The sequence below is a fragment of the Aotus nancymaae genome, unplaced genomic scaffold (genome assembly GCF_030222135.1).
Source record: "Aotus nancymaae isolate 86718 unplaced genomic scaffold, 86718_ANA_hifiasm-v0.15.2.pri h1tg000006l, whole genome shotgun sequence".
Lineage (NCBI taxonomy): Eukaryota > Metazoa > Chordata > Mammalia > Primates > Aotidae > Aotus > Aotus nancymaae.
The window spans coordinates 91857427-91874543 of record NW_026988417.1 but is presented as its reverse complement, the minus strand read 5'-3'; the positions used below and the strand labels follow the sequence as shown (position 1 = coordinate 91874543).

Sequence of the window (17117 nt, the reverse complement as noted above, 5' to 3'; positions counted from 1 at the left end):
CCACCAGGCCCCATCTCCAACACTGGGGACTACAATTCAACATGAGATGTGGGTGGGGACACAGATCCAAAGCATATCAGATGGATAAACAAAATGTGGTATGTGCATACGGTAAAATATTTTTCAGCCTTAAAAAGGGAGGAAATTCTGACACATGCTATGGCATGGATGGCTTATTTCAATTAGCATAATGTCTAAGTGACATGTTAATGCCATCATGCTAAGTGAAATAGCCATTCAAAAAAGTACAAATACTCTATGATTCCACTTATATGAGGTACCTAGAGTAGTCAAATTCATAGAGACAAAAAGTAGAATGGTGGTCGCCGGGGGTAGGGGGAGGGGAGAATTCAGAAGTAGAGTTTAATAGACAGGAAATTTCAGTTTGGGGAAAAAATTTTTTTTTTTTTTTTTTTTTTTTTTTGAGATGGAGTTTCGCTCTTGTTACCCAGGCTGGAGTGCAATGGCACGATCTCGGCTCACCACAACCTCCGCCTCCTGGGTTCAGGCAATTCTCCTGCCTCAGCCTCCTGAGTAGCTGGGATTACAGGCATGCGCCACCATGCCCAGCTAAGGGAAAAAAATTTTTGAAGATAAGTGGTGTGATGGTTTCACAACAACATAAATGTACTTAATGCCACCAAACTATCAAAATTGTTAAAAATTGTAAAAATCATAAACTTTGTTATATACATTTTATTATAATTTTTTAATGCACTCTTATTGGCAACATTTTCTTCCTTGTGTCACCTTCCCCATATCCCTACTGGGATCCCATTTTGCTTTTTAGTGGAATTACTAGAAATATAATTTTGTCTCAATACCTGCTTCTGAAAGAGCTCAAAGTAGGAAAGTGATAGCAGAAGGAGTTGCAGAAAGCAGAGCCTAAGGTTGGGATTCTGAAACTGGATCACATGCCAGCAAGATGGCAAAAGGACACCATTGCAGTTTGTGGCAAGACGGACACCAATGATTCCACCTCCTTGTATTCACGTCCATATGTAATCCCTTCTCCTTATGTGTGGGCTGGACTTACTGACTCCATTTTAACAGCAGAAATGATAGAATGTCACTTCTAAGATTAGAAGTCTTTTTATAAAAAGACCATGACTTCCATTTCGGGAGAAGTCAGATGCTGCCCTGGGGAGAGCCCTGAGTAAGCCTGAAAGTTGATTTTCTGAGGCCTATCAACACCATGTGTGTGAAATTCAACGTGGATTCTTCTTGAGTCAAGTCTTGAGATGACTGCAACTCTGGACAACTCCTCAATTACAGCTTTGTGAGAGACTCTAAACCAAACCACCAGCTAAGCTGTCTCTGGATTCTTGACCAACAGAAACTTTGGGAACACAAATTTTTTTTAAGCTGCTAAGTAATAGATAACTAATGTATGGTGATAAGTGGGGTAAGAATCCCCTCAGCGTGCTGTTTTAACACAAGTACACTGATGTCTCACTGATGGTGAGTTGAGATGGGATATAGAGTGAAGGGTACGCACCACCTTGTGCACTATCATTAGTACTTGAGAGATAAGATGACAATGATAATTACAAGGACTGTGAGTTTAGTGAGTTATTTTTAAGTGTCACCAATGTGCTGAAGAAAAAAAATGGCAGTCTTGAGTCAGCCAATAACCAATTAGGGGCACGACTGAAAACCGTAAGACCTCTTTGACAGCATTTAAATTTTGCCTTATCTCCTACAACCAGAGGACAAATTGGGCTAAAAATCATACTTAGGATTTGATCATGAGATTAGACAAATTGCAGAGAAGTTTTATTCTACAGTCCCCCCGCAAACCTCTAAAACTAAATTAAGGGTCCTAATAGAAAAGGAGTGGAATCTTGAGACTCAACTGGGAACATTTTGGGAGTCTTGAACCCCAGATTCTCCCAAGCCCTCCAAGATTAAAGAAGTGGCCCACTTCCCCTTGCTATAGCATAGCAGTCTCTCTTTACCTAGACAGCATGTGAAGCCTTCCTAAGGTGAATGGCTCAGAAGATGGAAAGGCACCAGAGAGGAGTCAGAGTCAGACAGCCAAATAAAACCTTCCAGTGATCACCCCTCCTTCAGGAACACCACCCTCGGAAACACCAAAAATGGATAATTGAACAATTATCCATATAGGAAAGCATCTTCATAAGAACAAAAATCAGGTGATCACAGTACCTGGTTTTGACATCATATCAGGGAAAGAGGTGCTGAGGAATGTAGGAATGACAGTCTTATATTGCCTACACCACCCTTCCCTTATCCCTGTCACAGCTGAACACAACACAATGCTGAATCCAGCCAGAGCTCATGGAGGGAGCATTTAGTCAAGCTCTAGCCAGAGAGAAAGTCTCCATTTCAGCAGCAGAAATCTAAGTTCTGGCTATCCCCACCACTGCAGGCTAAAGTGCCCTAGGATTCTGAGTCAATTCGAAAGGCAGTATAGGCCACAAGGACAGCAGTCCTTGGGCAAATCCTAGGTATTGCGCTGGGTTTGAAGCCAGTGGACTTAAGGGGATAGGCACAATCTATTAAGACACCACCTGTGGCAGCCAAGGGAGTGCTTATGTCACCCCACCTCTCAACTCCAGGAAATGCAGCTTGCAGCTCCTGGAGAGATTCCTTCTGCTTGTGGAAAAAAGAGGGAATTGTACAAAGGACTTTGTCTTGCAACTTGGATGTTAGCTCAGCACAATAAAATAAAGCACCAAACAGGGTCTTGAAGACCCCTATTCCAGGCCCTAGCTGCCAAATGACACCTCTATATGTATAGAAGAGAACATGCTGCCCTGAAGAGAAGAGCCCAACCCTGTCAGGATTCACCACCTGCTAACTAAAGAGTCCTTGGGCCTTGAATAAACATCAGTTATAGCCAAGCAGTAGTCACCACAGGCCTTAGGTGACACCCAGAACTGTGCTGGCTTCAGGTATGACCCAGCACAGTTCCAGCTGTGGTGGCCACAGGAAAAGACTCCTTCTGCTTGAGTAAAGAAGAAGAAAAAGTAAAAAAGACTTTGTCTTGCAACTTCGGTACCAACTCAGCCACAGTAAAATAAAGCATCAAGCAGACTCATCAATATAAAGCCCCTGATGTCATGCATGTTTCTAGACAGCATTTCTGGGCCAGAAGGGAATCTACTGTCCTGAAGGGAAAAACCTAGTGCTGGCAGGACTCATCACCTGTTGACTAAAAACATCTGAGGCCTTGAAAAAAACATCAGCAATAGCCAGGAAATAGTCACCATGGGCTTTGAGCAAGACTCAATACGATGCTGGCTTCATGTGTGACCCATCACAGTCCCACCAGTGGTGGACACAGGAGTAATTGCATAATCCCTGTCCCAACTATAGGCAGCCTGGTACAGAGAGAAAGACTGTTTGGGAAAAAGTAGGGAAAGATAACAAGAGACTCTGCCTGTTAATGCAGATAATTCTCCCAGCAGTTATCCAAGACCACCAAGGCAATACCTCTACAAGTCTGCAAGAGTCACAACACTAGGCTTAGGGGGAATGATGGTCATTAGCTGCAGTGACCAAAGACTTAGATCACTACACTCAATTCTTTTTAAGTGCCTGGAAAGCCTTCTCAAGAAGGTTGGGCACAAGCAAGCCAAGACTGTGAAGATTAAAACTCCTTTATGATATCTAACAATGAACATCCACAAGCATCAGACCACTCAAGAAAACATGGCCTCATCAAATGAACTAAATAAGGCATCAGTGATCAATCCTGGAGTTACAAAGATATGCAACTTTTCAGATACATAATTCAAATAACTATTTTGAGGAAGCTCAATGAACTTCTGAACTTTAAGATAACACAGAGAAGAAATTCAGATTCCTATCAGATAAAGTTAACAAAGAGCTCAAAATAAAGTTTAAAATCAAGCAGAAATTCTGCAGCTGAAAAAGTCAATTGGCAAACTAAAAAGTATATCAGAATCTCTCAACATCAGAATTGATCATGAAGAAGAAAGAATTAGTGAGCTTAAAAAAACAGTCTGAGAAGAAAAAGGAATAAAAAAGAGTGTAACACACCTATGAGATTTATAAAATAGTCAGAAAGAGCAAATCTGAGAGCTGTTGAACTTGAAGAGTAGGTAGAGGGAGAGATCAGTAGAGAGAAAAAATTATTCAAAGAGATAATAGAGAGCTTTCAAAATCTACAGAAAGACATCAATATTCATGTACAAGAAAGTTATAGAACACCAAGAAGATTTAATCCAAACAATACTACCTCATGACATTTAATGATCAAATTCCCTGTAAAAAACCACGATCCAATTAAACCTCTTTTCTTGATAATTTACCTAGTCTCTGGTATTTCTTTATAGCAGTATGAGAACTGACTAATACAGAGAATTGGTACTAAAAGTGGAGCACTGCTATAAAGACACCTGAAAATGTGGATGCAGCTTTAAAATTGGATAATGGGCATACTTTGCATATTTGGAGGGCTCAGAAGGAAACAGGAAGATAAGGAAAAGTTTGGAACTTTCTCAAGACTAGTTGAATGGTCATGACCAAAATGCTGATAGTGATATGGACAGTGAACTCCAGGCTGAGGTGGTCTCAGACGGAGATCAGCAACTCATTGGGAACTGGAGTAAAGGTCACTTTGGCTATGCTTTAGGAGAGAGACTTGCTGCATTGTGCCCAGCTCTAGGGATCACAGAACTTTGAACTTTAGAGTGATTATTAGAGTATCTCTGGTGGAAGAAATTTCTAAGCAACTAAGCTTTCAGGATGTGGCCAGGTTGCTTATAACAACCTATGCTCATATGCATGGGCAGATAAATAACCTGAACTTATATTTAAAGAAGAAGCAGAGTGTAAAAGTTTGGAAAATATGGAGCCTGTCCATGAGGTAGAAAAGAAAAGAAAAGCCCATTTGCAGAAGAGGAATTCAAGCAGGCTACTGAAATTTGCAAAAGTAAACAGGAGTCAAAATGCTAATAGCCAAGACAATGGGAAAAGGGCCTTGAAGACAGTTCAGTGGCCTTTGCAGCAGCCCCTCCCATCACAGGCCCAGAGGCCTAAGAGTATAGAATAGTTTCATGGGCCACACCCAGGGCCTGGTTGTCCTGCACAGCCTCGGGACACTGCTCCCTGTATCCGAGCCACTCCAGCTCCAGCCATGTCTCAAAGGGTCCCAGGTACAACTCAGGCCACTGCTTCAGAGGGTGGAAGCCATAAGTTTTAGCAGCTTCTACATCATGCTAAGCCTATAGATGCATAGAATGCAAGAGTCAAGGCTTGGGAGCTTCCACCTAGATCTCAGAGGATGTAAGAGAAAGCCTGGGTGTACTGGCAGAAGCCTGCTGCAGGGGTGGAGCCCCTACAGAGAACCTCTAGCAGGGCAGTGCAGAGGAGAAATGTGGGGTTATAGTCCTCACACAAAGTCCCCACTCACTAGGGCACTGCATGCTGGAGCTGTGAGAAGAGGATGACCATCCTCCAGACCCTGGAATGGTAGAGCCACTGACAGCTTGCACCATGTGCCTGGAAAAGCCACAGGCACTCAATGCCAGCCCTTGAGAGCAGTCGCAGGGACTGAACACTGCAAAGCCACAAGGGCCATAGTTGCCCAAGCCTTTGGGAGCCCACCTGGATATGAGACATAGAGCCAAAATAAAATTATTTTTGGAGTTTTAAGATTTAAATAACTGCCCTGCTGGGTTTAGGACTTACACTGGGCCTGTAGCTCCTTTTTTTTTTTTTTTAGCCAATTTATCCCTTTTGGAATAGGAGTATTTACCCAATGCCTGTACCCCATCATATCTTGGAAGTAATTAACTTGTTTTAGATTTTACAGGTCAATGGGTAGAAGGGACTAGCATTGTCTCAGATTAGACTTTGGACCTTTAACTTTTGAGTTAATGCTGGAATAAGTTAAAATTCCGGGGGCTGTTATAAAGGCATGATTGTATTTTAAAGTGTGAGAAAGACATGATATTTGAGAGGGGCTAGGGCAGTATTACATGGTTTGGATCTGTGTTCTTGCTCAAATTTAATGTCAAATCTTAATTCCCAATGTTGAAGGTGGTGCCTGATGGGAGGTGATTGGATCATGGGGATGAATTGCCTCCTTGGTCCTGTTCTCATGGTAGTGAATGACTTCTCATAGATCTGGTTGTTTAAAAATGTGTAGCACATTCCCCACTCCATAATCTTCCTCCCACTCCATCCATATGAAGTGCCTTCTCCCACTTTGCCTTCTGCCATAATTGTAAGTTTTCTTGATCCTCCCCCAAAGCAGAAGCTGCTCTGTTTCCTGTATAGCCTATAAAACCATACAGCAGTTAAACATCTTTTCTTTATAAATTACCCAGTCTCAGGTATTTCTTTATAGCAGTACTAAAACTAACTAATACAACACATAGAACTGACTAATACAACACATAGTCATCAGATTGCCTAAGGTTGACATAAAAGAAAAAAATATTAAAGGTAGCTAGAAAAAAGGGGCAAGTGACATATAGCGGGAAGTCCATTGGACTAACAGCAGACCTTTCAGCAATAACCCTACAAACCAGAAGAGAGTGGGGGCATTCTTAAAGAAAATAAACTACAACCAAGAATTTCATATCCAACCAAACTAAGCTACGTAAGTATAGGAGAAATAAGATCATTTTAAGACAAGCAAATTCTAAGGGAATTTGTTACCACTAGACATGACTTCCAAGAGGCCCTTGATGAAATGTTAAATGTGGAAATGAAAAACCATTACTAGTCACCAAAAAAACACATTTAAGTACATGGATGATTGACACCATAAGCAACTGCACAATCTCTGGATAATAACCAATCAAGTCTGGATAATAACAAGCTAACAGCATAATGACAGGATCAAATCTCCACCTATCTATTTTAACCTTGAATATAAATGGGCTAAACACCCATTAAAAGGAACAGACTGGCAAATTGGATAAACAAACAAGACTAGACTATGTGCTGTCTTCAACAAACACCCCATTAAAAGGCACAGAGTGGCAAATTGGATAAACAAGCAAGATTAGATTATGTACTGTCTTCAAGAGACCCATCTCACATACAAAGACACTCAGAGGCTCAGAGTAAAAGGATGGAGAGAAATCAACCAAGCAAATGAAAACAGAAAAAGGTAGTGTGATGGTTAATACTGAGCGTCAACTTAATTAGATTGAAGGATGCAAAGTATTGATCCTGGGTGTGTCTGTGAGGGCATTGCTAAAGGAGATTAACATTTGAGTCAGTGGGCTGGGAAAGGCAGACCTACACTTAATGTGGGTGGGCACAATCTAATCATCTGCCAGCGTGGCCAGAATATAAACGCAGACAGAAAAGCATGAAAAGACTAGACTGGCTTAGCCTCCCAGCCTACATCTTTCTCCCATGCTGGATGTTTCCTGTCTTTAAACATCAAACTCCAAGTTCTTCAGCTTTGGGACTCAGATGGGTTTCCTTGCTCTTCGGCTTACAGAGGAGATGTATTGTGGGATCATGTGATCATGTGAGTTAATACTTATTAATAAACTCATATATATACTTAAAGGTGTGTACACACACATACACACACACACCCCTACCTATTAGTTCTGTTTCTCTAGAGAACCCTAAAACAGATTTTGGTATCAGGAGTGGTTCTAGAGGAACAGAATATCAAGGATGGAGTTCTTTCATTGGTTTTAGGATTTCTGGAGTTGGCTACTTAATATGATTACATCCAAAATTGCTAAGGACTCTACTTTTAATAGTATGAAGAATACAGACAGTCCTTGGCATGAACTGTTTAGATAGTTACACAAAATAAATGCATTCGACACTCCTGATTTCACCACTCATGAGAGGCAAGGAGTTTAGTGACTTTATATGTAATATTTTTGACTATATGTGGAGAACCAAGAGACATAATGAAGTTGGTTGGTTGCTCCTAAGTTCACTGGACAAACCGAAGAAAGAAAATTATGAACTCAGGGATTCCTACTCCAGGCTTCAGAACCAGATACTTAGCCTCAAATCTGCTAAGATTGCCCTGAGAGTTTTATTTCCTGTAGAGAAGAGGTGAAATTACAAAAAATCAGACACAAGCTCTTATCATGCAAGTGGCTGACTTGCAACGAAAGGTGCATGCACAGCCTTGCAAAGTATCTCCTGTTAAAGTGAAGGCATTGATTGGAAAAGAATGGGGCCCTGCAACTTGGAGTGGGGATGTGTGGGAGGACCCTGATGAAGCTGGGGACACTGAGCTTATAAACTCTGATGAATCCTTTGTGCCAGAAGAAACAGCTTCCCCATCCCCAGTAGTGGCAACATCCTCTCTTTGATCCATGCTGCCATCATCCTTTTCACCTTTGTCTGAAAAAACAAACCCTGCACTGCCTGAGGCAACAGTGACAGTCCCCCTTGAGGCAGTTGCCAGGCAAGATAATGTTGATTCACCTCAGAAGCTACCCCCAACACCCCTGTTTACTTCTAGACCTATAATTAGACTAAAGTCCCCCTAGACCCCTAGAGATGAGGCTGAGTGTGACCCATGAGGAGGTGCACTACACTAGAAAAGAACTGCTTGGGATTTCTAATTTATATAAGCAGAAATCTCAAAGACAAGCCCGGGAATGGATATTAAGGATGTGGGATAATGGTGAAAGGAGTATAGCATTGGGTCAGGCTGAATTTATTGATTTGGGCCCACTAAGTAGGGATTATGCAGTTAATGTTGCACCTTGGAGAGTTAAAAAGGGTTCAAATAGTTTATTTGCTTGGTTAGCTGAAATAAGGATTAAAAGATGGCCTACTGTGAGTGAGCTGGAAATGCCTGATTTCCCTTGGTTTAATGTAGAGGAAGGGATCAAAAGGCTCACAGAGGTTGGAATGGTGGAGTGGATTAGTCACTTTAGCTCTACTAATCCCACCTGGGAGAGTGCAGAAAATATACAAGTAACCAATGCTTTGTGAAATAGATTTGTGAGGGCAGCACCTGCATCTTTGAAGGACCCTGTAATTGCTCTTCTCAGTATGTTAGATCTAACAGTGGAACACACAGTCACTCAACTACAAAATTTAAATAGGAATAACTGGATCTCAAGGTGGCAGGAGCCAAGTGGTGGCTCTCAACCATCAAAGGCAAGGTGGGCATAGCTACTGTAATGGACATCAGAGGCAAAACAGCAATCAGAATAGTCTGACTCATGTAGAGCTCTGGCATTGGCTGGTTAACCTTGGTGTTTCTAAAAGTAAAATTGTTAGGAAACCTACCACATTCCTACTTAGTGTATATAAGCAGAAAACTTTCAGGTAGAATGGAAAAAAGACTAATTTGAATTATAAAAACAGAATCACAGTCCCTCAATAAATTTCCGGACTTCAGCCAGTTTACAGACCCAGAATCCCTTGAATGAAGGGGAGGCCAGGTCTTCTTGAGGAAGGATCCCACTACATTACCAACAATTGCAGTGAATCTGTATCCCATCCTTCCCCAAGGAGCCCTCCAGCCTTTTACCAGGGTAACTGCACTGGGGAAAGGGAAATGATCAGACATTTAGGGACTAATGGACACTGGCTCTGAGCTGACATTGATTCCAGGGGACCCAAAATGTCATTGTGGTCCTCCAGTTAAAGTGTCAGTTTATGAGGGTCAAGTAATTAATGGAGTTTCAGTTCAGGTCTGACTTACAGTGGGTCCAGTGGGTTCCCAAACACATCCTGTGGTCATTTCCCCAGTGCCAGAATGCATAATTGGCACAGACATACTTAGCAGTTGGCAGAACCCCCAAATTGGCTCCCTGACTAGTAGGGTGAGGGCTACTATGGTGGAAAGGCCAAATGGAAGCCATTAGAGCTGCCTCTACCTAGAAAAATAGTAAATAAAAAAAAAAATCACATCCCTGGAGGGATTGCAGAGATTAGTGCCACCATCAAGGACTTGAGAGACACAGGGGTGGTGATTCTTACCACATACCCGTTCTCTTATTTGGCCTGTGAAGAAGACAGATGGATCTTAGAGAATAACAGTGGATTATCATAAGCTTAACCAAGTGGTGACTTGTGGTTGCTTCCAAATGCAGCTGCTGTACCAGATGTGGTTTCATTGTTTGAGCAAATTAACACATATCCTGATACATAGTATGTAGCCATTAACTTGGCAAATGCCTTTTTCTCCATTCTTGTCCATAAGGCCCACCAGAAGCAATTTTCCTTTAGCTGGCAAGGCCAGCAATATACTTTTAGTGTCCTACCTGAGGAGCATATCAACTCTCTGGCTTTATGTCATAATCTTATTTGGAGAGAACTTGATAGCTTTTAGCTTCTACAAGATACCACACTGGTCCATTACATTGATGACATTATGCTGATTGGATCCAGTGAGCAAGAAGTAGCAAACACACTGGACTTACTGGTGAGACATTTGCATGCCAGAGGATAAGAAATAAATCTGACTAAAATTCAGGAAACTTCTATCTCAGTAAAATTTCTAGGGGTTCAGTGGTGTGGGGCCTGTCAAGATAATCCTTCTAAGGTGAAGGATAAGTTTCTGCATTTGGCTTCTCCTACAACCAAGAAAGAGGCACAGCACCTAGTCAGCCTATTTGGATTTTGGAGGCAACACATTCTTCATTTGGATATGTTACTCTGGCCCATTTATCAAGTTACTCAAAAGTCCGTTAGTTTTTAGTGGGGTTTAGAACAGAAGAAGGCTCTCCAACAGGTCCAGGCTGCTGTGCAAGCTGCTCTGCCACTTGGGCCATATGGCCCAGCAGATCCGATGGTGCTTGAGGTGTCAGTGGCAGATAGGGATGCTGTTTGGAGCCTTCGGCAGGCCCCCATAAGTGAATCACAACAGAGCCTCTAGGATTTGGGAGCAAGGCCCTGCTATCTTCTGCAGATAACTACTCTCCTTTTGAGACACAGCTCTTGGCCTATTACTGGGCTTTGGTGGAAACTGAACATTTGACTATGGGTCATCAAGTCACCATGCGACCTGAACTGCTTACCGTGAACTGGGTGCTTTCTGACCCATCTAGCCATAACATGGGTTGTGCTCAGCAGTATTCCATCATCAAATGAAAGAGGTAAGAAAGAGTGCTCACGGAATACAGGAGATGCATTAGGGTTTCTCTTAGTATTACCATACCCAGCAATTATGGCCAATGGGAAGCTTCAACAGCCCAATTCAGGCAGGACTACAAATGGCCCAGACCCTTCAAGAATGAAGGTTTGGATCACTTCACCAGGGAAAAAACATGACCTGCTGAGGTGCTTGCTGAAGGCAGAGGGAATACAGAATGGGTAGTAGAAGGAGATTGGTCAAGGTTGGTCATCAATACCAGCTACAACCACGTGACCAGTTGCAGAAACAAGGACTGTAATTTTCATGAGTATTTCCTCCTTCTTTTGTTAAAAACATGTTTGTGCATGTATACACTTATACTAAGAAAATATCTATATTTTATTTATCTACATTTTACTTCCTATTCCCTTTATGATATTACATAAGATTTATTGACTTCATAACAGCATTTAAGCATTGTTAACTTTATGTAATAGCATTTGGGTTGGGGATTGGTGGATTGGTGCATTTCTGATTGTATGAAGGATACTTGTATTAAGTTGGACATAAATATTACCTTATTATTGTCTTTATTTGAATAGAATGTATGATCTCAGGAGATGTGTATGGGTTCAAGTTGACAAGGGGTGGGGGGCTAGGGTAAGGAGAGCATTAGGACAAATATCTAATGCATGTAGAGTTTAAAACCTAGATGACAGGTTGATAGGTGCAGCAAACCACCATGGCACATATATACCTATGCAACAAACTTGCACATTCTGCACATGTATCCCAGAACTTAAAGTACAATAATAATAATAAAACTACTTATCAGATGCTATGCTGATTACCTGGGTGATAAAATTATCTGTAAACCAAACTCCGACAACACATAATTTACCCATGTAACAAACCTGCACATGTACCCCTTGAACCTAAAATTAAAGTTGGAAAGAAAAAAGAAACTTGGAAGCCTGAGGTGAGAGGATCGCTTGAGCCCAGGAGTTAAGAGATCAGCCTAGGAAACAGTGTGGAACTCTGTCTCTACCAATTATAAAAAAAATTAAGTCTTGTCATTTGCAACAACATAGATGAAACTGGAAGACATTATGTTCAGTGACATAAGCCAGGCCCAAAACAGACAAATTTCACAGGTACTCACTGATTCATGGCAGGTAAAAACTAAATCAATTAAACTCATGGAAATAGAGTAGTGGGAAAGGGTAGCAGAGGATGCCAAGATGGTTAATAGGCTCAAAAATATAGTTAGATAAAATGAGTAAGTCTAGTATTTGAAACCACAACAGGATAGTCAACAATAACTTACTGAATATTTTAAAATAACTAAGAGTGGAATGTAAATGTTCCTAACACAAAGAAATGACAAATGCCTGAGGTGACTATTGGACATTGTATGTCTGTATCAAAATATCTCATGTACCCCATAAATATGAATATCTAATATGCACCCATTAAAAATTAAAAACAAAAAAAAATTTAAATAAAAGATGAGGCTATCCTCCTCAAGGTATGTCCTTATGTCCCCACATGGTTTCTAGGCCAATAAGTAAGGTCAACAATCAAATCTCAGCTTGACTAGAAAAATCATTCACCAAAAAATCACCATAGGACCCAACTCATATGTACCTGCAGAAATTGAAAAAGCATATTAGATATCAATCATGAGCATGCTGAGCCAGGGGAGCAGAATATAAGGGAGAGGTTGTTGAAATCGGGGCAATCTCCTGCAACTGAGGAGGTAGTACCCCAAGAAAGACATCTGGAATCACTTCTGTGCTACTGAGATAGCTCCTTTAAAATTGGGGGTGGGGGGAAAATTGTGGCCTACAACAAATCAGGTGAAGATGCCAGAACTGCTTTGGAAGAGTGAAGAAGTCTAGAGGCTCAGAAAGGTAGGAATGTTCAACTGGATCTATCATATAAGACCTGAAAATCCGGAAGATGACTGTGTTTCTCAAGAGAATCAAGAGGGGACACTCCTTTTCCTAAAGCAATAAGAAATGTAAAGTGGTCCAAAGGCTGGGGATGAAGGTACTGGCCTCATTAAGAGGCTTGGCAGTGTCTATGCTTTCTATACCAGGGATAATGGTAGGTAAGCCCCTAGGATTCAGGGATGATAGGATTTTGAAACAGCAGAGGCCAGGAGGTACCACTTAACTAACAAGAGAAAGATAGATGTAATTATTCAAATAGATAACAAAGGTTGAATGGAAACCAGGGGGCTGTGGCATACAGGGATCTCTAGTGATGGTTAATAGATCATGATGTGGTGGTGGACGCCTGTAATCCCATCTGTTCAGGAGGCTGAGGCAGGAGAATTGCTTGAACCTGGAAGGCAGAGGCTGCGGTGAGGTGAGATTGTGCCATTGCACTCCAGCCTGGGCAACGAGTGAAACTCCATCTCAAAAAAAAAAAAGGAATAATGAAAAAGATCATGATGTACCTAGGGCTAAGATATGTGGGTAATGCCTGACCTACATACCCCCCCAAAAAAAATCAATAATGGGTGAGCCAAAGGCTGTCAGCTGCCACAATAGAAAATTATAATCTCTCTATCTAGTTTCCAAACCTAAGCCAGTTCTCAAATCCAGAGCCCATCAATAGAAGCAAGGCTAGGTCCTCTGCAGTTGGGTTCTTTCTGCAGAGGACCTACAATTACCACAACAATTGTATACACTATCAATTCCTTCAGACCTTCCCTAGATTGATAAACCAGTATTACTATACATGGGGAAAGAGGAAATGTTTGTTTGTTTGTTTGTTTGTTTTTGAGATAGGGTATCACTCTGTCACCCAGGCTAGAATGCAGTAGTACATTCATAGCTCACTGCAACCTCAAACTCCCAGTCTCAAGCAATCCTTCCACCTCAGCTTCCCAAGTAGCTGGGGCTACAGGCATTTGCTACAAAGCCTGGCTAATTTTTTTTTTTTTTTTTTTTTTTTTTTTTTTGTTGAGGCAGGATTTTGTAGACCAGGCTCAAACCAGCCTGGTCTTGAACCCCTAGTCTTAAGCGATATTCCCAAATTGGCCTCCCAAAGTTCTGGGATTATAGGCCTACACTACCACACCTGGCTAGATACCCATATCTTTAAAGAACTCTCAGATGCAGAGTCAGAGCTGACATTGATACCAAGGTAACCCAAATGCTAGCATGGGTCCTCCATTCTGTGAATGAGGAGGCATCCCACGTTACTAAAAACTTTATTGGGGGTTAGGGAAGGAGAGGATCAATGAATCAAAAATCTTTGAAATTTTTTTTTGAGATGGAGTTTTGCTCTTGTTACCCAGGCTGGAGTGCAATGGCGTGATCTTGGCTCACCACAACCTCCGCCTCCTGGGTTCAAGCAATTCTCCTGCCTCAGTCTCCCAAGTAGCTGGGACTACAGGCATGCACCACCATGCCCAGCTAATTTTTGTATTTTTAATAGAGACGGGGTTTCACCATGTTGACCAGGATGGTCTCGATCTCTTGACCTCGTGATCCACCCGCTTCAGCCTCCCAAAGTGCTGGGATTATAGGTGTGAGCCACTGCGCCCAGCCGAAATGTTTTATTTCAGAGCTTTTTATTTGGCCACATGTATTATTGGTTACTTTCTCAACATTGAGAAAATAAAGAGAAACATGAATTCAAGAGTTCAGCCCCTTAGTTAAAGTTGTACTTAACTAGGAAGACAAATATAGATGGTCCTCACTTGTAGACCTTCATACCAAGAAAAAAAAAGTGTTTGGTTGCTTCCATGTACAAAGGAATAAATACTTGTATTTTGTGGATTATTTTGTAATCAACAAATAATTTATAGCAGGCTTGCGGAAAATATGAAAACTTGAATTATAGCATTGCCTTGGTAGAGTTACGAATTTGGTAGATGCTATAGTTTGAATGTGTCCCCCAAATTATAATTTCCTGTGCAAAAGAGGGAGGGAAATTTCTGCAAGTGGAAAACTTGGAAATGGAAACATTGTTACAAACAAGTAATGACAGTAAAGAAGAAGCTGCTGCCGTAAAAATGAATGAGCCAGTTCAGCTAACTTGTTGAAAACCTGATCTCCAAAGCAACAGTGTTGGAAGATAGAACCTAAAAGGAGGTGTTTAGTTCAGGAGGACTTCACCTTCATGAATTAATTAATGCTATTATAAAAGGGTGAGCCTAATTTCCATTTATCTCCTTTCCTCTCCTGCTCTCTGCCATGTGAGGATGCAATGTTTCTCCTCTCTGGAGGATGCAGTGTTCAGGGCACCATCTTGAAAGCAGAGAAACTGAACCCTAACCTGACCATGCCTTGATTTTAGACTTGCCAGCCTTTTTTACTGTGAGAGAATAAATTTCTGTTCTTTATAAATTACCCAGTCTGTGAAATTGCATTATAGCAACACAAAACAGACTAAGATAAGAAGTTACTACCTCAGATTCGCTCTGTCTTTACTACACCTTGTATTCTACTTCTATCATAACACCTATCACGCAGATGGAAGTTATGTATTGATTTATGTAGTGGTCTGTATTTGTTATCTATTGGTAAGTAACAGATTACCTCAAAACCTTAGTGTGTCATAATAACCACATTTATTCTCTTACAGTTTCTGTGAGTCAGGAATTCAGGAGCAGCTTAGCTCAATGGTACTAGTGCAGGGTTTACCATGAGGTGGCAGTGAAAAGGTTGACTGGGACTGAAGTCTTTGAAGGCTTACCTGAGGCCAGAGGATCTGTTTTCCAAAGTCCCTCATTTGGTTGGCAGATTAGTACTGGCTGTTTGTAAAGGTCTTCAGTTTTACCTGGACCTTTTCATAGTGCTGCCTGAGTGTCTTTGTGATATGAAAGCTGACTTCTCCCAGAAACAGTGAGAAGTCACAGCTTATTTTATGACCCTGCCTTAGATGTCACACACCATCATCACCACAACATCTTATTAGTTGTACAGTCATCCCTATTCAAGGTGAGAGATAGGCCTGCTAGGACAACAGTTCAATCAGGTGAACCTACACAGCATGAAAGTATCACACATTTCCTTGGTGCAACTCACCCTGCATGCCCAGGCTTCAACACATACCGCTGTGACCACAACCTAGCCATGAGCATGAGCCTCACCAACACGTCAAAAATGCTAAAATATGATGATGGCAATGAAGACATCATTACATGGAGGGCTGAAGGTACCATGGATCTCTTGGTACTAGAATTTGAAGAATTAAATCAAGAGAACTTTTAGACTATGAAGTGAAGTTAATGATTTTAGATGTCGAGCAATTTGAAATTCCAGAGCAAGAGTACGGCTGTGTAGTAAAGATGTATTTTGCTGAATTTGTTCATATATGCCAAGATCTCAGTCATATTGGAGAAGGTATGATAATTTCTTGTGCTAAAGATGGAGTGAAATTTTCTGCAAATGGAGAAGGTGGAAATGGAAACATTGTCACAAACAAGTAATGACAATGAAGAAGAAGAAGCTGTTGCCATAATGATGAATGAGCCAGTTCAGCTAACTTTCGCACTAAGATACTTGAATTTCTTTATAAAGGCACTCCACTCTCTCTTCCGGTAACACTCAGTATGTCTGCAGATGCACCTCTTGCTGTAGAGTATACAATTGCTGGATATGGAACTTTTTTTTTTTTTTTTTTTTTTTTTTTGAGACGGAGTTTCACTCTTGTTACCCAGGCTGGAGTGAAATGGCGCGATCTCGGCTCACTGCAACCTCCGCCTCCTGGGTTCAGGCAATTCTCCTGCCTCAGCCTCCGGACATTGAACATTTAAAGTATTATTTGGCTCCCAAAATTGAGGATGAAAAAGGATTTTAGATATTCTTAAAATCCAAGAAAATAAAACTAAGCTCTTTGAAAATTGCTTCTGAGATTCCAGCATGTACTGAAGTCATTTCCATCAAGAAATTTATACCTCTGAGTACACAGGTAGATACTGTTCTCTATAAATAACCTATTTTTTCCTCTGTCTTCTAGGATCTGTTTAAAGAACAAAATCCAAAGTCAAATCCGGCCTCATTAACCTATAGAGATATCTGCTTTACTTACAAATATTCCTTCTGATTGATTAAATGCAATTTAGAATTGTGCTTCT

At 41.2% G+C, this 17117-nt stretch overlaps 1 pseudogene; it reads left to right on the top strand.

Moving 5' to 3' along the window:
- The first annotated feature begins 9521 nt into the window (after positions 1-9521).
- Positions 9522-16840, top strand: LOC105732628 (proliferating cell nuclear antigen-like; annotated as a pseudogene).
- The last annotated feature ends 277 nt before the right edge of the window (positions 16841-17117 follow it).